The sequence below is a fragment of the Diabrotica undecimpunctata genome, chromosome 2 (genome assembly GCF_040954645.1).
Source record: "Diabrotica undecimpunctata isolate CICGRU chromosome 2, icDiaUnde3, whole genome shotgun sequence".
Taxonomy (NCBI): Eukaryota; Metazoa; Arthropoda; class Insecta; order Coleoptera; family Chrysomelidae; genus Diabrotica; species Diabrotica undecimpunctata.
In genome coordinates, this window is record NC_092804.1 from 13,572,741 (window position 1) to 13,595,070 (window position 22,330).

The 22,330-nt window shown below is 34.7% G+C and overlaps 1 protein-coding gene across 1 annotated transcript in view; it reads right to left on the minus strand.

Moving 5' to 3' along the window:
• Nucleotides 1–22,330, minus strand: part of LOC140433617 (cell adhesion molecule Dscam1-like) — a 757,823-nt gene that overhangs the window by 456,289 nt on the left and 279,204 nt on the right. The gene's annotated exons all lie outside the window — the stretch shown is intronic.

Genomic DNA, 22,330 nt, shown 5'->3' on the forward strand with positions numbered 1-22,330 from the left:
CAAGTCATTCCAATCATATTTTTATTGGATTATTCTATATAGGTTTAATATAAGTTAGGTTATTCTATATCCTATATTCTCGTCCCTTGCGTTACGCCTAGACATTTTTTGATAATTAGGTCGTTAAATAATCTGATTCCTGGACCCAATTTAAATCATTAAAGTCTTAACAAATTAAGCTATTTCCAGCTATTGTAACGTATCCAAAGCGATTTCTAGAAACGTTGGACTTTAAAGTATATTAACGCTCGTCTACACAAGTGGATTCATATCATAACCAGTCTCTTTCGGTTTTTAAGGGGGATCTGGTAGTTATTAAAAATGATCAGCAAGCTCCTTTTCAATGGAAACTGTCTTATCTATCTATGATTAAAACTCGTATCCAATAACCTTAAAAAATTAATTTATGATTAGAAATTGCTTAAACTACATTATTGAAATCTTCGCAGCTAAAGACAAAGTGGAAACGGAGCATAACTAAAGCCGTAAGTAGCAAAAACCTGCCAAAATTAAACTAGAAAGACATAGTAAATAGTAATAATTCATAGATCTGCTAATTAAGATAGGTCTTTAAAGATCTATATTTCTAAGCTGGTTAAAAAATATTATGAATTTATCACACTGGGACTATTGTGTAGAATCCAAATTAGTATATTTATGTACTAGTATTAGTATATTTATGTATATTATGTATAGAGCGGTAGCGGAGTAATCGTCGGATTCACTCCCTGCCTCTCGACGCGATAGTGTTCTGAGCTGTTGGACGTGAATCCCTGTCCTGGCATTTGGTTTTCACCTCTGGCTGCGTTGAGTAGTTGAGTTACTGTGACCAAATGCCCATCTTGGTAGTTAGTATTCGCCTCTGGTTGCGTTGAGTAACTGAATTAACCGTTGCTAACTACCCATCTTCCTGTCTTTTGTCTCTTTTTCTTTTTTGTTCTCCTGAAGAAGCTACATACAATTGTAGCGAAACGTCGAGATGAACCCACTTTTGGGTCACTCACAAATGACACGGTCCAAACCCGGAAGACAAATAAACTATAATTCTGACTCTGGCCGTGGAAGCCTACGATTTCATTTGACCAACCTCTACGGGGAGGTTATATTCCGCAAAACCTCAGAGTTCTCCAATCTTCGCTCTAAAGTTTCATCTCTACTTTCTTCGCTCACCTTCCTCTCTAGATGTCGTGATAATAACTTGGTTCCCAATTTTCTTGTTCTAAAACATCACATTTCCTCTTCATCTTCTTCCCGAATTCTACATCGAGCCAGCCTATCTCTACTTCGTGAACGGATTCAACATATTCGAAAAACCCTTAATTTTCAATCCCAAAAACTTTTTAAGCTGCATCTTGAACTCTCCAGTATTCTTAGTGTCGATGATTGGTCACTTTTAGACCGCATTTCCTATCATCAAGCCGATAAAATCCTTCTTCTAAGCAACGAAACTCACAAAAAGAAATTCCAATCCCTTGTATCTAAGAAAAAATCACATTACACCACTTCTACTTCTCTTTCACCTCTTACTAACACCGTCGTTAATCTTTCTTCTCACCAATTAACAAGTGCAGAAAGCAGTCTTCTATCTAAAGGTCTTAATTTTGCTATCACTCCTTCCAGAATTCCTACCGAAGAAATAGTTTCAAATGTGGAAGCGGCACTCCGCACAATTCCCAAAATTCCAGCCGACCGTATCCGCTTTGACGTCGCTAAATGTCTTGATACAGCCAAAATCCCTACTTCCAATATATCTCGTGAGGAATTCATAGCTCTCAAAAATCTCCGTTCTCTTTCTGAGATAATAATCCTTCCTGCAGACAAAGGTAATGCCACAGTCATCCTGGATACTCCTTCCTACATAGAGAAAGTAAACGACTTACTTAGGGATACATCCTGTTATAACACAATTTCTCGAGACCCCACTCCTAGAGTCGAACGCGAAATTTCCCATGCCATCAAACAATCCGATCTTTCCGATGATGTTAAGAAGTCCATAGTTCCGAAAAACTCCATCTGCCCCAGAATTTACGGTCTTCCCAAAATCCATAAAGACAACGTACCTCTTCGTCCCATTGTGACTACGATTAACTCTCCTACCTACAAACTCGCAAAGTACTTGTCGAATCAGTTTAAGACCTATACTGGTCGTACCTCTTCTTATGTCCGAAATTCCACACATTTCATCACCTTAATCTCCTCCCTCACGGTCGATCCCCAAGACATTCTCGTCAGTTTCGATGTATCCTCCCTATTTACTAATATCCCCATACATGACTCTCTAGTTGTTCTGCGAGATCACTTGACCAATGATAACAAGTCTTTGGTTTTGGCAGATCTTGCGGAAAAATGCCTCCTTTCAACATATTTTTCTTTTAGAGGCAATTTCTACAAACAAATATCTGGAACACCAATGGGTTCTCCCCTTTCCCCTGTCATTGCTGACATTTTCATGGAAGCCTTTGAGTCTTTAGCCCTAGAATCTTACCCCTTAAAACCAAAAGTCTGGTTCCGCTACGTTGATGATACATTTATCATCTGGCCCCATGGTCAACATACCCTTTCTCCCTTCCTAGATCATCTTAACTCACAACATCCGAGTATAAAATTCACAATGGAAGTAGAAAATAATCGGTCCCTTCCCTTTCTCGATGTGTTAGTCACCTCCAAGCCCAATGGCCGATTGGGCCACTCTGTTTATAGAAAAAAGACTCACACGAATCGTTACCTACATGCTTCATCACACCACCATCCTGCCCAAAAGAATTCTGTGATCAACTCTCTCATCCATCGGGCCATTTCGATTTCTGAACCTGACAACCTTAGAGAAGAACTTGGCCATCTGCAAAAAACCCTTGTCGCCAACGGTTACTCCAAGTCCACAATTCAAAATATTACACACCGACATCTACATCCCCCTTTACACCCTAGGACGACAAATTCAGAATCTTCGGGTAATACTCCTGTGGCTTTTCTTCCGTATATTCGAAGTGTCACTGATAGGATTGGCAAAATTCTTCGCAAAGAAGGTATCAGGACTACTTTTCGACCACCCAATAAAATCTCACAATATCTACCCTCTCCTAAGGACCCATTACCGCCCCTATCTTCCTGTGGTGTCTATTCTATTCCTTGTTCATGTGGACAAGTGTATATTGGCGAAACTGGTCGTTCCGTCAAAACTCGGATTCAAGAGCATCAAAGATGCATTCGATCAGGTCTTTTCTCCCATTCTGCAGTTGCAGAACACTGCCAAGAAACCGGTCATTCCATATTGTTCGAAAAAACTCATATTATTTCTAAGAGCCCCTTCTTTTATTCCAGGAAAATCCGCGAATCTCTAGAGATCCGAAAAAATCCACATAATATCAATCGAGAGGAAGGATACTACTTGTCTCCCATCTGGAATCCCAGTCTAGAGCCGCCGTCCGGTCCCGCTACCACGATGCTGCCACATGATTGGCCAGCGCGCGCTTCTTGACGTTCGCGCCACGGAGTGTGCCGATACGTCCCGACACGACAGGTCACCGCGACTATAAATAGAGCGGTAGCGGAGTAATCGTCGGATTCACTCCCTGCCTCTCGACGCGTTAGTGTTCTGAGCTGTTGGACGTGAATCCCTGTCCTGGCATTTGGTTTTCACCTCTGGCTGCGTTGAGTAGTTGAGTTACTGTGACCAAATGCCCATCTTGGTAGTTAGTATTCGCCTCTGGTTGCGTTGAGTAACTGAGTTACCGTTGCTAACTACCCATCTTCCTGTCTTTTGTCTCTTTTTTGTTCTCCTGAAGAAGCTACATACAATTGTAGCGAAACGTCGAGATGAACCCACTTTTGGGTCACTCACAAATGACACGGTCCAAACCCGGAAGACGAATAAACTATAGTATATTTATTTAATACTGAAATTACATTAAAATCTTTATTTTATATTCTATTATATTAATATTATGTCTTGTAAGTTAATTCTGGTTTGCCTTACTATAAACATTCCTTTACCAAATACAGTATTCATATCATCACCGACTTCCGAAACAAAGAGAACTTCGGCAAGTTTGAATTAGTTCGGAAAACATCCGGAAAGGTATTCCCCTCTTAGGCCTATCCAGACAGTAAAACAAATAAAACAGATTTCCATAAATCCCTTCGCATAAACAATTCCCATTAACCTCTCGCTTTCGCCACCCGCATAAAATTTCGGATATCCTCATTCACAAACAGCATCAAAGTCCAAAATCGAAAACCACTTCGGAATACTAATTAGACCAGACTGGTAAACACAATGCCCCGGTAAAATCTACCTTTCCAAGATTTTTTCCGTTAATTTCCGTCTTCCAGATGGATGTTTTTGTTTCACAGAGCAAGTAATTAAGATAATTGGCTAAGCCGTTTTCCTGGATATCGATCGGATACTGTTTAGTAAACATTAGAGAGATTAAATTCGAGAAATTTCAAGGAAATGGGCTTATCTACTTTCCAGCTAAATAGAATAATCCAGGAATGCGAAGACTGTTAATTCCTGGAAGGACGGATAAATTGAAAACGTATCAAAACTTTTGTTAAATTTTAATGTACGTTCTAGACGGAGTATAGAATAAATTTGAATTTTAGTAAAGCCATTAAGATTATCCCCGCGGAAATACTTTTCTTCGTAAACACAAAACGAATTTTGTTTCGAAAACTTTTAAGACACAATATAAATCTTAGTTACTAGGACTAGAAGTAAGTTATCCGACAAAAAGCTCTAGGGTTTCTCATTATTTTGCATTTACTGGGATGGGTTTTTAAATAAAGAAGTGTTTCTGGCTTATGTAAACACAAGAACTAAGGGATAATGTAAGATTTAAATTTGTCATTCTTACACTTTTTTTTCCTCCCTATCGCATACTAGACTATATGATCATTTCGTAATTTGTTCATTTAGAACTCATATAAGTTGTTTTGTTTTTGTACATAAAACTTTTTTTTCTCTTATTATTTTACCTATTAATAATATACCAATATACATAAAACAATGAAATGCCTTCGATACCGGACGGAAACTAGCTCAGCAGCGAAAACTGGCATCTTATTGCAATTTACTATTTTTGTTGGGAATAAGCGACAATCTTGCTGTAAAATTAAGTTTATTTGACGTTTTGATTTCTAAAGTGGAAATCGAAACGTCAAGTAGGATACAAATTTTCCTGCCTGTCTAGGGTAGCTTAAAATCGGTGCACTGATCAGAGTCATTTGTAATTGTTCAAAAGCTTTTTGACACTCTTCGCTAATCTTTAGAAACCTATAACGTGAAATTTTAATTTTGGATTTTGGCAACAAATAAAGTGGTGAGATTTTTTGAACTGTTTTTTTTTTAATTACATTAGTAGGTACGTTTTTCGAAACTACTAATGTATGATACAAATTACTTTCAAAACCATCTTCTTGAAGGAATTTCCCGTAGTGTGCGATCGTTTGTAATGTAAAGGTTTTATTCTGCGTTTTTTAGTCATAATTCAAATGAATCACATTTGTTGCCACAATCAAAAATTTAAATTTTATGTAATAGATTTTGAGGATTGGCCTCTAAAAATTGAAATTTAACTATGATAAGAGACTGGTTAACGTAAGTATTAGTATTTTATTCTGTATTCGACATTTCACTTGAATTTTGCCTTAAATGTTTTGTTTAGTTAATAAAGTAATTGGGTAAACAATATTTTTGGCATTATTGACTTTGTATAGGGAAAACCTCTCAAAAATTTGTTCGCACGAAAGTGACGTTCTGACTCAAACTCATCTTTCGGTGTCTTACTTTTTAATGCCATGAAATATTATTTTTTCGCTTTAAATTAAAATATTTATATTTTTTTGCTTTTAGGAACGGAACTATCGAGTGAATTGGTGCTACAGATGATTGGGGATGGCAACTATTCTGATATAGAAGAAGTAAAAGATGACGAGGGTGATCAAGAAGACTCGTTTCTGCTGTTGATGCATGTTGATGAACCTGAGATACCTCCAAGTTTAAACCCATCGTCTGCAACTGCTCCTGAAAAGTCTACAAAAAGCCGAGACAGTCGCCAAAGGATCTGGAAGCAAATGCCATACAACCAGAAGGAACACTGCTATCCAGAGCGACAGCCAGCAGCGGTTAGGTCTCCTTTGGCTTATTTTGAAGACTATTTTGACGAAAATTTTTTTGAGAATGCCGCAGTTTGTACAAATATTTATTATGTGCGAAATGCCGGAACAGTTCTAAACACCAATGCAACAGAATTTAAAAAAAATTGTAAGAGTTTATTTTATCATGGGGTGTATTTCGTATCCACGCATTCACATGTACTGGCGGACAGAAATGCGATTAGCTTTAGTTGGCTTTTCACGTTGTGGAAAGTGATAAAGCTCCTACAGGAAACCAGAATTCACTCTGGAAAGTGCAACCTGTACTTGATCAAGTAAAGAATGCTTGCAACAGATTAAAACGCCAACAAGGTTTTTATTCGATAGACAAACAAATGATTCCATTTTGTGGGAGATGTCCACGTGGTTTGAGACAAGTTATTAAAACAAAGCCACGCCCACAAGGGTTAAAAGCTTTTATCGCCATTACTCACGATGGTTTAATGATTGACTTTGAAGTTTACCAAGGCGCTAAAACAAACTGTGGAGACAGATCTCTAGGTGTGGGAGCTGCTGTCATTCTTCATCTATCTAAGTCTATTCTACGTGGTAGTTGTGTATATTTCGACCGGTTTTTCTCATCTCTACCTTTACTGGAAAAATTAATAGAAATTGAACTTCATGGGACTGGCACAATGATGATAAATCGAATTCCTGATAGAAAAAATATTGATTTTGAGCAAGATAGCAACATGAAACCTGGTGAATCTCAACGGTTCGTTGGCAATGATATTGTTGTTGTAAAATGGATGGACAACAAATCCGTCCTAGTAGCATCCAATTGCACTTCTGGAGATGATTCTTGTCAAATCAAGCGATGGGATAAAAGTCAATCAGCATCTACAGACGTTAAATGTCCAAAAGTAATCGCGAACTACTACTACGAATAAGAATATGGTAGGTGTAGATATTCTTGGACAGTCCATAGAATACTACCAGACCTTCATCAAAACGAAAAAATGAACTCTAAAAGTCATTCTTCATTTTTTTGACCTTTCAATTTCGAATGCTTGGTGGTTGTACGTATAAAAATCAATTGCAAAGGGAGCACCCAAAAATAAAATAATGGACTTATTGGAATTTCGAATGCAGGTGGCAGATGGTCTAGTCAATGCCCCAGAACGTAAAAGAAGAACTGATATTAATGAACCAGATGAGAACATGCGCCCGAATACGTCTAAGTTTCGTAGACCGAACCCACCTTCTGTGGCAAAAGGTATGATGGGTATCACCATCTTCCATAGACAGTCCAAAATCGTGCAGAATAGAAGGTTGCAAAAGTAGATCTAAGATACTATGTACCAAATGTGAAGTTTACCTTTGTTTGTCTAGAAAACAAAGCTGTTTTGCAGGTTATCATACAAAGTAGATATATTTCAAAATAATTTTTGAGTGTTTTTATTATTTTTTAAGGAAAATAATTATTTTTTTGTTATAATTTTATTTACCTTTAATGTCTAAAATGATTACTTAAAAGTTCCTACTACTATAAATATTAATTAAAAATATGTTTTCTATGAAAAATATTTGTGTTGTACCATTTTACATTAAAAACCTGGCGCAGTCACGATCGTGCACTAAAGCAGTTTAAGTCTGAACATCACGTGCAGGATCCCTTCAAGCTAAGGGGGACGAGGGGGATTTTTTAGAATATTAATTTAAAGTACCTTATATAATAAATAAAGATGTTCAGAAGTCAAAAATCTTAATTTCAAAAAATTAAAAATCAGACCTGAAAAGGATATATGCGCACCTCTATATTTTGATCTGAAATTGGCTTGTTGCAGGTACACGATTGCCACTTGCAGCTACCTCTTTATTGTAGCTATTGCCATGTACAAGCTATTATATGACAGTTTAAACTTTCAGCATATAGTATCCTAGAAGTTCTTTTTTATTTAAACAAATATACCCGCATCAACCACTAAGGGTTATTAGCGGGGAGACATACACAAACAGTAAGATACATATTGTTACATAAAAAAATATTTTTTACAATCTGGTATATAGTTTAGTCATTTTAAGATAACTTAATAAAGACTGTAAATTTGACGTTCGTATACTTTTTAAATTATCACTAAGGGCACACGCGATTCTTTCGTTCTAGTACACTGGACACTCAACAATTATATGTTTCACTGACAACTGAGTGTTGCACTTGGTACACATCGGATCAGCCTCCTGGTTGAAGATATGCTTGTGTGTAAGGAAAGTATGTCCTACTCGGAGTCGGTTGATGATGACTTGGTCTTTTCTATTATTTGGTAAGATGAGTTTGGTTCCTACTTGACTTAGACATTCTTTGAGTTTGTTAGCAGTGTGATCCCAAGTAGTTTGCCACGCTCTGTACACGTGGGCTTTGATATTTACTTTGTGATCAGTCCAAGGCATTTGATTTATGATAGCAATACTTTGGTCGGTGGTTGCATTGCTTGCCAGAGAGTCCACTTCCTCATTACCACTTATTCCCATATGGAAAGGTACCCAGATAAAGGATAACTACTTATTGTTGAGAACTTGATTCTTAGTCAGTTTCCTCAGTAGAAGAAGGACTGTTGAGGATTGGACTGTTTCTTCTTTAATCTGGTGATATTGTTTTTTAAAGTTTTATTTTGTATTTGAGAATATATAAAGTTTAAAATTTCTTTTATTTCTTGGCTTTAATTTGAATAATTTTTAACAATGCGTTCAGGATGTTTTGAGCGAAGGGAATTTGCCAGAAAATCACAGATTTCATGAAAAGTAAGTGTAAAGGAAGGGTTTCTATTTTCAATTTTTTCTTTAATTTGATTTAGAATAATTGTAATATCTTCTTGGATTTTAAAATTTTTCTTAGGTTTTTGAGTATCGGGAGGAGGTAGGTCTTTTTCAAGAATTTCAGGAGAGGATATTTGTCTTTTAGTTGCAGGAGTAATTTCAGTGGTTTTTCTATCGCTTTCAATTACTAAGGAATTATCTTGGAATATTTTTGGTTGATTCAAAATTTGTAATTCATTGTTTGTTTGTGAGGAAGTGGTTTGGTCCTTTGTAGCTGATGCGTGATTTTGTATGGTATTGGGTTCTGGTTCCATTAATGTTTCGGTATCTTCTTGGTATTGGTTTCGTGGTTGATCTTGTAGCTGATTATATTTTTCATTGGTAGAGTTATGTATATTCACGTGGTGGTCAGTTTCCATTTGATTAATTAAGTTGCTTGATGATGATAAAGAAGGACAGTCAGAATCGTGATGTCCCACAATCTTGCATCTGGAGCAGTTTAAATCATCTATGGAAATGTATAGTCGATATGATGTATTGTCGAATGAGATTAGAAATGAGTCAGGAATTGATGCATTTTCTAAAGGACTTATGAACATTTGCCTCCTAAAGCTGAGTACGTGGCTGTATTCTGAGTCTTGCATGCCTACTCGTAGAAACCTCATGTTGGAGGCAAATTTTATACCCATAGTTTTTAAGTGCTCTTCAATTATGCTATTAGGTATAGTAGGACATACATTAGATATGATGAATCTCTGGGCAGGGGTTATAAGTCTTCTTACTTCAATCTGGTTACCATCAATATTTATATATTTGTGGGAGCTAAGAAATTGATCAACTACATATTTAGAGGAGAGGTAGATGCAGATGGGGTTGTTTGCTATTTTGGATGCCTAAACAACATTTTTGGGCTGTACTATTGATCCAACAGCTTTTATATATTCCAAAACTTTTATTCCTTGTATGGTTGAAACTATAATACCTTGGTCTTGTGAAGGATATTTGAAACTGTTTAATGCATTGGAGTAAGATATATTGATTATATATAAGATATAGCTGATTCCGGTTCATCCATCTTCCCGCTGAGAATTTACGTACATTGGCACAGAGGATCTGAAGCCGGACCTGGCCACTTAATAAAATTGAACAGCAGTCTAGCCTAATTACTTGTTAGAAGCAAGAACTAGCAAAAAGTTGTTGTCGATAATCGATAAGTTGAATTGAAATCGATGAAATATTTTGCCTTTTAACCTTCTGATTTTAAGGTTATTAATAATGCAGTTTTGTACTCACAGAATTCTACGATTTTCAGTACACTGTCACATTTAACTTTAGGTTGCAAACAGTATAAAAATTAAATTATATTTTTAATATTAACTACCAGTAATTAACAAATTTGTCAGAACCGATATAAAGCTGTATGATCTGCTAGATATCGGGGCCGGACTCCCATCCTAGAAGTTGTTTTATAAAATTGTAGTCTATAATTATTTAAATTTATAAAAAATAACTGCCAAATAATCTTAGAAAATCTAAATTACAGGATGTAAGTATCACTCACCTCTAAAAATGGCAAAGAATACGTACCTAAAACAAAAAAAAAATATACTTATGAAGTTATTGGAAAATATGTTGGTTAGTTAGTATTCAAAAATAATCACATAATAAAAAAAAATAAAAAAATGAAAATGTCTCATTTTTTGCTGACTACCCATCAATATACTACACCCCTCTAAAATTTAAAATTCTATTTACATCGAAGGCAATAATATAACAACCCTTGATATAAATCAAACTTCATTCCGATCAGCAATAAGTGACAATTCCTAAAAATTTATTATACCAAGAACAAAGCTCTCGAATTTCTTAATTAACTTTATATTTTCGACCCCAGTATTTATTTCAACCCCTGAGCGCAAGATCAAATAAACAAATATTTGTATATTTCAGCGGAAATCTTTTTATGTGTTTGTTTTAGAATAATACATAATGAAAGTTTATTTTAAAAATAAATTTAAAATGATTCTTAAAATATCAAATATCAACGGTTAAAAGTATTGGATAAGTTGTTTATTTGATACACAATTGAAAAGCTTAGACGATATACAGGAAGTTTTAAGTTTTAGGATTATAATTTTTAACCCTGTCGTCCCTAAATTTATTTTAATGATATATAATTTATTCCTTGCATATAATACAGAAAGTGCAAGGGATGGTACATATATCTACCAACGGGTAATTATAGTGGTACATATATTTACCAACAGGTATTCTCAGTATACTCACAAAAGATATTATTTATTCAGACAAGCAATACAAGCAAAAAAATATCCTGAGGTAGAAAATAAATCTAGAACTACTGGCTATAACACAAAACAGCTTTTGCAAAATTTAGAACTATACTTTTGGCAAAAAGTTTTTGTTCTTTTTTGTAATTATCCTCCAGAATATCTTGTGCATCTTCTTCTGGTTGACCACTTAATAGGAAGATTTAACACTGAAGATCCATAAAATTTCCATTTTCTTGAAGCTGCATCTTGCTTGGCTTAATTTTAAACTCGAATCGGATATACTTTTATTACTAATGGTTGTGATGACGAAAGAAATAAAGAAACAATTTCTCACGTTTACGTGTTAACTGATTGTAGATGATTCTAGAATTGATATCATCATCATTCTGGCTTTACAACTCTGCGTGGATCCTAGCCTCTTCAAGAATTTCTCTCTTCCTCTTCTTCTCTGACCAATGGGTCTATCAAGAAGCGTTTTTCTAGCTGGGTCATTTTGTTACATCTGCATTGCATGCCCTATCCACCTAGGACGTCTTATCGTTATATGTTTTACCATATCAGGTTCCTGGTATCTTCTATAAAGTTCGAAGTTGTATCGTCTTCTCCTCACTCCATTGTCATTCACTGCTCCATAGATTGTGTAGCCTTAGTACTTTTATTTTGAAACATCCTAGCATGGTTTCATTATTTTTTGTTAGAGTCCAGGTCTCTGAACCATATGTTAGGACTGGGTGTATTATTCAAATGCAAAATTATGCAAATTCTGCGGTTTATTTCTGCGGTAGTATTATTTTTAGTGTTAAGAAGCGCTCCCAGGTATACATATTCGTTTACTGCTTCGATGACGTCATTTTCTATAATAAGTGGTCGTAGGATTTGTGGTTAATTTCATATACTTCGTTTTGTTGGTGTTTATTATTAAACCCATTTTTGTAGCTGACTCTTTTCATGCTACATACGCCTCTCGTATAGCGTTTTCCATTCTGCCAACAATATTGATATCATCAGAAAAGACCAGGATTTGCACTGATTTGTTATATATTAAACCACAAGTTATGATTTGTGACATACGTATTACTTTTTCCAGAGCCAAATTGAACAGTATACAGGAGAGAGCAGCCCGTTATTTGTTTTAAAAGGTTCAGACAGTTCCTCCTAAATTCGTACTCTTCATTCAACTTTTTCGAGAGGTAATTTTGTTAAATTTACCAAATAATTTGGTATTCGTAGCTCTTTCATTGCTTTGAACATGTCTCTTCTATTCAAAGAGTCGTAGGTTGCTTTGTAGTGTATTAATATGTGATGAGTATCAATGGCATAATGCAGTTTTTTTTCTAAAATTTGTTTCAGGGTTGCAATCTGATGAATTGTCGATTTACTACCTCTGAATCCGGTGGTGACATAGTACTGTGAAAAATATTTTATACGCTGCATTTAGAAGCTTAATTCCTCTGTGGTTAGAGCATTCAAAGATATCTCCTTTTTTGTGTATGGTGCAAAGTATTTCAATATTCCAATCATTGGGGAGGAATTTCTGTATCCATATTTCTTTTATAAGCTGCTGTAATGCCATTATGGTATCATGGTCACCTTCTTTATATAGTTCAGCTCGGAGATTATCTATTTCGGGTGGTTTGCTTCTGGCTAGCTTTGTAACTTCAAGAATCGGTGGTGGTTTCTCTTTCCTCTTGCCTGCTTCCCTTACCTCATCTCTTTCGTCCTCCAGGTTTTTTTCTTTGTCTATATTAAATGCCTGATTAAAGTATTTCACCCATCTATTCTATACATCTTCCGTTGTTGTTAATAGGTCGATATTCTGATCCTGGAATTAACCGCATATATATTGGAATGTGTAGAATAGTTTGCTGATTTTTGGTCGTGATCATATAGCCAATAAATTAGTCTGTCCGATCAACGCCCTGCATTATTTGTCTGTAAAAAAAGATAGCCTCTGGATATTCAATATTCTCCTATTGCCCAGTTTGTTTTTTACTGTTGTCAAATTAGGTTTGTAACAGTTACTTATTGGTATATCTTCTTTAGTGTCCTGCCATTTAACTAATAGTTATCCCAAAGAAGTACATCTAAATTGAGATTCTCCATTTTTAGTTTATCTCCCATAATTTTTACGTTTCTAAGATTTGACATACAAGTTCATAAAGCTTCATAAGTTACTGTACTCATACTTAACGAATTCACACTTGAAAAAAAGCGATCAGAACACAGCACTACATTATTTTTTTTTAACTCTTGGGGCAACATCTGTAACGACTCGTTCTCCCAAAGTTAGAGTTTGGTTTTTAGTAGAAATAAAGTTCTAGATTCTAGAATATACATTAACATCGTAAGTGAATCCAGAATCTCCATATATTTATATCCGACGTAAAACTATTAGCTACTACATAGTAAGTTGGGTCATAATTGTGGATTGATCGAGCAGAAAACGGTTTTATAAGGTTAGAATCTGAGAGTTGTTCAGCTAGTGTTTTAACTGTTTTTGGATAATTGGAAGATGGTGATTTATCTTGAATTTTAAACCAAATTTACATGATTATATACCTGTTGGTATACACCACCGTATATTGTAGGTACCGACTAATACATATCTATACCACATAAACATTACATGCAAAAATAAATTAATAAATCATGATTTGGACCGAAGGATCAACACTATTCACAGACAAACAACAAGTAAATATTAATCACAAACTTGCATTACTTATTATATTGACCTAAATATCGAATTTTGTGGTAGCAATACGTCCGTAATGCTTAAACTATTGCAAACACGCGCCAACTAAATAAAAAGTCTCAAATTTTTTGTACCATTATAGTAAACATACAGTGCCGAAGCTTAAAATCTCGGCTTGGTATTGCCATTTTATTTACAGAAATTTTTATATCTACCTGGTAGATATGCGTAGTTAACGAAAATATTATCTGCTAAGGAAATATAGAGCTGCGACGGACAATATATTCATTCTTAGAACGATCCAAGAAAATGCTTACGAAAATAGGATTTATACAAGGATTTGGCACTAGGGAACTTTTGTTCGGATTAAATATTCTTGGACAACGATGCTTTGATACGAATAAGGAAGTGTATATTTTTTTTATAGATTTGGAAAAGGTTTTGGATAAAGTTTAATACCACATAGTGTTAAAATCTTCTAAAGAAAAACTCAAACGATCGATGGGATGTACAATATGCGAAGATCATCCAGCATTTTATTTCTTTTTACTTTAAGTTTTCAAAAGTAGTTGAAAATTGATATACAAATTATATATATATATATATATATATATATATATATATATATATATATATATATAATGCCTAAGAATGCTTCGATGTTACGTGTTCTCTACTCTTCTTTATGGCTTGGAAGCGTGGACACTTAAACAAGTCCATCTGAATAAGTTGGCCGCCTTTGAATTTTGGTGTTACAGAAGAATCCTACGAATATCATGGATTCAAAGAATGTCAAACGTGGAAGTAACTAGAATGATGGAAAATGGGGCGGAAATAATATTAACTATCAAAAGACGAAAACTTGAGTACTTAGGACATGTGATGAGAGGGCAAAAATACCCATTATTACAACTTATTATGCAAGGCAAAATCCGAGGAAAGCAAAATGTGGGAAGACGAAGAATATCCTGGCTTAAAAACTTAAGAGAATGGTTTGAATGCAGTAGTGCAGAACTTTTTAAAGCGGCAGTCAACAGAGTCCGCATAGCCATGATGATTTCCAACCTTCGATAGAAGATGGAACTTAAAGAAGAAAGAAGATATATATAATAAACCTAAAGCTAAGATTAATACTAAACTCAACAGTCGTCCGGGGAGAACCGCGTCGATTATTATTGCGTCAAGCTTTCGACATCCTCTTTGATGTCTTCTTCTGGACTTTCGAGGTCTTAGTCTCCCGAGCCCCCAGACACTACTACAGTGATCACTAGCCAATGCATTACTGGTACAATGTTAATTGCGAACATAAATCCTATTGTAGAGTTTTGGCCAAGTACTTGGCCAATGGTTGTGTAGGGAAGTTGTATGCACTGAAAATGGGACGTAGAGGAATATCGGGTTTGTGAATTTTGGGTAGGCCATATATTCAACGTGTTCTAAAAGACCAAATAAACAACACGGAGTTTGTGAAATTCCTTAAGCAGACTGCCCCCGATCTTATATGGGCCAAACAAATCGTAGAATCCAAAAGAGGATTTATGAACATTCCATTTCTGTTCGCAATTTCAGCTCTGGGTCAACACCATTATCATAAAGGTCAGAAAATTGATTTTAAAAACTTTAGAACCATAGCCCCCATCTACTTCTATAAAGCAATTATTATCCGAAAAGCCACAGAAATTGAAAAAAGACCAAATTTAATCAATTAAAGACATAAAGGCATATAGTTACCTTCGACGAATTCAAGTATTTAGGAACCATAATATCGAACCAGGGAACAACAGAAGAAGATATAAACAACAGACTGAGACAAACAAGAAACTGTATAAGACAACTAAACTCAGTGTTGTGGGATAAGAACATTACGATAAAGACAAAAAAGAGAATATATAATACCCTGACAAGAAGTATCCTGACATATGGGTCCGAAAACTGGACAATAAACAAGAGAAATAGAGGTAAAATAAAGGCAGTAGAAATGGAGTTCCTGAGGAGAAGCTGTAGACTTACAAAAAGAGACAGAATTGAAAACGCAGAGATTAAGCGGAGAATGGGAGTGCAATCAGACATAATCGACTATATAGAGGAGAAGAGACTATCCTGGTACGGCCACGTCAAAAGAGCGGACAGAGGACGCTGGATAAACAAAATCACAGAATGGAGCCCGATTGGAAGAAGAAAGAGAGGAAGACCCCGAAGGTCATTCGGAGATGAAATCGACGAGGCTATGGAGAAAAGAACCCTGCGAGATGGAGACTGGAATGACAGGGAAAATTGGAGAAAACGGTTGAGCGAAGGAAGACAGTGAAAACTGTGGAAATCCTTAGTAGTAGTTGTAGTTACCTTCGACATGGAGACCTCTCCACGTCGAAAGGTCGTCAGCTCCACCTGCCAATCAAAACCTTACTGTCAAAAATGTTCGCCCCAACCCCCGCGCCAATACCCCCTGTAACCTCCACGCCAACCTCCACTCAAACCACGTCACCATCGACGGTATGAATAAAACGTCCTCTCTTCACAGTACCAGTAATGCATTGGTTAGTGATCACTGTAGTAGTGTCTGGAGGCTCGGAAAACTGAGACATCGAAAGCCCTGAAGAAGACATCAACGAGGATGTCGAAAGCTTGGCGCGCAATTTAATATTAATTCTTGTTATAGTATTAATTTTAGCTCTACATTAGTAGCCCCTAATTATTGAAAGCCTGCCCGAGATAGGGTTGTACTGTTTAGATTCTCAGCCATAATAATTATTTCACTTATGCCTGGGAATATCACTTTAAAGCCATTCTAAAATTTATCTTCTTTTGGACATACTCACTTATTTACTGTCCTAGATCAGGGTTCTTATTTATATTACATCCTAAAGGGTGAGTTGCCACTTCCTCTATGTCAACTCTATTAAAGTTATACCCCACAGAACTGGTCGCAATCGGAACATAACCGTCTATTTACTTAATTTATTCTATATTCATGTAAAAGTGATAGATGCACTTCCCAATGACTTGGATGCGCCAGGCTAGACACATTAATAGATACAAAAACCAAAATTATCATTTTCTATACTTGCTCTAACTGATGCTTAACAAACTTATGGTTCAGTAATATTATTTTTTTACGCATAGTTATTTCATATTTAAAGTTGTGTTTTTAGACTGGAATAATATAGCGGATTTTACTTAACGAAATATTTCACCCTGCATATTAAATTTGGTTAAAAAGGGCAAATGATTTAATAAATTAAAAATAACAAAGCAGCTTTTTTATTTTCGAAAGAATATACGAGGAGAGTATTTCCCTGATGAATGTTGAACAGCTCTGGGAGTGGGAGTAGTACGTTTAGAAGTCGTTTAAATGCATGGTTAAGCAGGAAAGTCATTAGCGACCCATTTAATTTCATATTCCTTTTAATGATAATGGAAGAAACGAGAGCTGTAGCTCCGGCGTGCTAGTACAGAGCTGGGATTGTTATTTCCATATGATAATTAGTTATTTGCTTTTATTTCTCGAGAGATGCTTAGAAATGTTACTAATTCTTAGGGACGAAAGAAATTTTAATGAACGTACAAGACCTGGTTTTAACGAAAGTTAAAAATTAGAAAGTTAGAAATTTGGTATATTTTTAGGTTATATTAAACGTAATGTGACATATTTGTATAATTAAAGAAGAAAGATAGGCAGAGATAAGTCGTAAACGAATCCTGCATCTCATCGTACCGCCAATGTGTAAATCAATTGACGGTACTTCTCTAATGTAACTACATCTTGCCTTGGCTGATGGGTAATAACTAAATGTTAACCTTGTTGTGTATGTCGTTTATTGTTTATTTATAAACACACATAACAGCGTATCGATGACATTACTTAATAGATTAATTACAGCTTACGAGTAACTTTAATTACATCTCGAATAAATTAACTATTTTATTGCTGAGAGAAGTACAAGCAGAAAGCATCTCGTCGCCTCAAAGCAACGGTAGGATATGTAAAAAAAATGACTTTTATGATATTCATGTCAAATGATAAATGTCGAAATAAACCCTTCTGTTGAGTGTAACACTAGGATAAATAAATATTACATATCCTTGTGTAGCTTAATTCTTTTAGCCCAAATTTTATAATGCAACACTAAGACAACATACATATCATACCATTATATTTTGTCTTTTACCCATTTTGGTCATCAATATTAATGCAACACTAAGTTATCTTACGCACATATCCTACTGTTGCCATGTACTTATTGCTGAGTTGCGATTATGTCTTTGTTTATACTATCCAGCTTGCGGTCACAATTTTATCTTCAGTAATCTTAAACAATAGTTCTATTACATTGATGTTAAAAGGTGTATGTCAAAGCCTTCTTCAGAACAATCCTTCATTCGCCCCTGTCTCTGGCAACTCTTCTCCATGCTCTAATTCCGATAGACTTCAAATCATTTTCTAGGTTGTCTTGGTACCTAAGTCTCGGTCTTCCTCTTCTTCGTTGTCCGATCGGCCCTCTTCGGTCAAAAACTTTTCTGACTATGGCATCTTCCTCTCGTCTGATTACATGACCTATCCATCTGAGGCGTGCTACCTTAATGAATTTTACAACGTCAGGTTCTCCAAACCTTCTATACAACTTAAAATTGTAACACCTGCGCCACAAACCTTGTTCTTTTATGCCTCCATATATTCGTCTTAGTATTTTTCGCTCAAAACGTTTGAGCAATTCTTGGTCATTCTGTGTTAGTGTCCAAGTTTCTGAACCATATGTTAGCACTGGTCTTATTAGTGTTTTGTATATAGTCAGTTTAATTTTTCTAGGCATTTTTGAGGCCATCTGTCTTCTTAAGCCATAGTAACACTTATTGGCGAACACTATTCTTCTTTTTATTTCTTCACTAACGTTGTTTTCTTTGGTTAGCAGCGACCCTAAGTATATGAAGGTGTCAACACCTTCCAGTTCTAGGTCATCAATTGATGTTAAAGAGTAAAAATGAATAATTCGGCCAATTTAAATTGTACAAATTATGGGTATAATCTACTGTGGGTATAATCTACTATGGGTATAATTCTATTTAGTCAGTATAGTATAAAGTCAGTATTTAGTGTATTTTATTATCTTGTCAAATTTTTAAATTTTTGGAAAATAAGTATATTCATGTTATTATTTATGTATTAACATGTTTGAACAACAAAATTGTTTTGTTTTTTGTATTGAAATGTGTAAAATTTTAAACAAAACTTTAGTGCAATATAAGTTTATATAACAGAAATTTACGGATATCGTTAAAAAACAGAATATTTTTGAGGGCAACAGTAGGACAACCAACTTTTTTTCCAATTATTTTTCACTTTTTTATTAATTAATATAAATTGTTATTTGACACATGAAAAGTTAGGTACTCAAATAAAATTCCACGTAAATCCATTGAAATATAAAAAAGTTATTAATTACTGAAGTTTCGTAAAATTTTCAAATGCGTTTTTCTCGAAACTACATTATTTTACATATCCTACTGTTGCTTTGAGGCGACGACTACAGTGGCCTTAATTATCGATTTTAAACAAGCTTTTGACATAGTAAAGTGGAAAAAAATATATAAGACACTACGTGAACTGAGAGTTAGTGAAAAATTAGTAAGAATGTTAAGAGTGACACTTAGAGTGACAAAAATAGAGAATAGGGTTAAAATATTGTGTCAGGTACCTGACTGGGTCAAAGTCACAGCAAAACTGTATTTCTCTAAACCGAACCTAACCTAAATTCCCAAAGAAGAGGACGAAGAGGGATACAAATATCTATATTCATTTCCTACACAATAATTTGAAAGCATATTAATCAAATTTGTTTTCTGTGTTCTTAAAATAAGTTTTAATTAAAATGCGGAATAATGTCACTTAATAAAACCACAGCGCTGTCTATTATACTTCGCATCAATTAAAAATACAAAAAGTTATGCAGGGTTTTTACATTTCCAACTTTATTTCAACCAAGTGTAGTTTAAACAATTGCATGTAGCTACGTTATTATAATTACGCTTATTTTACCTACTCTATTCTATTTTAAAGGATAGCTCTTTAATAAATTTGCCAGTATGAAGAGGAAGCCATCCATAGCTGGGTTGCAATATTTTTATCTTTATAATGGGCTTTTCAATGTTGTGGGGCTTTTAAAAATTGGAAAGATTCTAGGTTATTATGGATTTCATTCTTCTTCTTTTGAAAGCACCCATCTTCTTGTGATGTTGGCGACTACTTTGACCCATCTTACTCTATTCATAACATCTTGAAATAGATCAGTTTACGTTAGATCAGTCCATTTCCTAAGATGGACTAACCAGGATTTACTCTTTTTCCCTAAATTTTGTCTTGTAGAAGCAACTGCAGAAATCGGTATTTATTATTACTCATAATGGGGTCAAAGAAAGCAAATTTTCTATTCTTTGCAGTGTTAATAATTTCTTTGTCTTATATATATATATATATATATATATATATATATATATATATATATATATAATCGTTTTATGGCATTTCCTGTGAGTCTAGATCTTCCTACTCTACAGCCATTAAAGGCGTATAATCTAAGAATTCTTATACGTATATTAATACAATTAAAAGACATTTTGGCTTTTGAAATACAAGTTTTTATTTCTTAGCTATGATCCAGGCATTATTAATAGTGCAACCCAGATAGCATATTTTTTTCACTATTTCTAACGGTGTGTCGTTTATTGTAATTTGGACGTTAATGTTGATGTTCTTACAAAATTATCTAATATTAACGGTGTCGTCTGCATATGAAGACCACGGAAGAAAAACAAGAAATGTACATTTTTGGTTCAAATCAAAGTTATAATGTCATCTGACGAAGAAGCTAGCAAAGTTTGTGATGCACAAGTTATCGGTAGATAACAAGCACTTTTATTATATATGCTAAGAACCAGAAATGTCCAAGCGGAATTGCAAGTAACAAGGAATGTCAGTCTCAAGAGACACTTGTTTTTGTTTTGTTATTCATTTTGGATTCTGTTGTTTTAAAGGATATTGTGTGTAGTATTAGTTTGATTTGTGTGGCTTATTTACTTTGATTAATAAAGTAATTAGATGTTGAAAATGTCAAGTAGTGATAAAGACGTGAAATCACCAAAAAAAGAAAGAATCTAAAGGATGAATGACTGATGTCATGCGAAAGCTTCGTCTGCAGAGTCATGAGAGCTGCGACAGCTATAATTGTAAGCGTTTAAAATGTTATGAAAATGTGACCAAAAGTAAAAAAAAATTAAGCTGCTGCATGATTTTAATGCACCAGATTTAAGTGACTAACAGAACTTCCATATCACAGGTCTAATCTCGATCATAATGATTGCACAAAGACGTTCTAGGCAACCCAATTCCGAGACAGCGAAACATCACGACTGCTCTTTTGGCTATATGGTTAGGGTTTTAAGGGATGCTTAAATGCAAGAGATACTTGTTTGTTTCAAAGCAATTTGATCAATCTACCGCATCAATAAGGAAAAAGTTAAGTATATTTAAAAAAGGTTTAAAATTACGGCGTTGCACCCTCTACTAAGAGGTAAGCACTCCAATCAGCCAAATAAACTAAGCACTATTACTAAATATTCCAGAAGAATGCACTTAAAGTCATTTAAGGGTCATTCAAGCCATTATAGTACTAAAAGACATCTAAAATTTACCTTCCTGAAGAGTTTAATGTAAAAAAGATCTATAAATTATTCCAAGAAAATAATCCTCATGTAAAGATTGCATATCGATTGCATATGACGGCTATCGACGAGAATTTAGTATATTTAATTAATTTCGTTTTTTTTTTTGTTTTCCTAGGTCAGATACATGCAGTGAGTACGATAAATACCTGGCTGAAGTAACTTTTCTACATAAAGAAGAACACAATCCCGAAGTAGAAAGTAAATTAAAATGTTTACACACACAGAAAACAAACTTCACAAATTAAAGATTTGGTCATAGACTACCAAAAAATGTCTCACTTTCACACATAAGCACACACGATATGTACTACAGAAGACAGTTGTCAATGTTTTCTTTTAATATTCTTTTGCCCTCTACCGGATAATCTATTTTTTACACTTATCCTGAGACCAAAGTTAAAAAAATCTCAAACGAAGTTATATCTTTTGTAAATCATTTCATCATGAATCAGTTGGACAAACAAGTAAAAATAAAATTTTTTGTAACTCAGCAGTGGCTCAGAATAAAAATTACAATATGTTTAAATATCTGCATTTTCTTGTTCATATGAGACACCGTTCACATAAGACGATTAGACACCGTATCAATAACATTTTCTATTCGATAACGTAAAGCACGAAAAGATAATTGAAGTTCTCCATAAGATCGGAGTCGACTACAGAGACATTCGAACAATAGCGAGTCTCTATTGGGGTCAAACAGCTAAAGTGA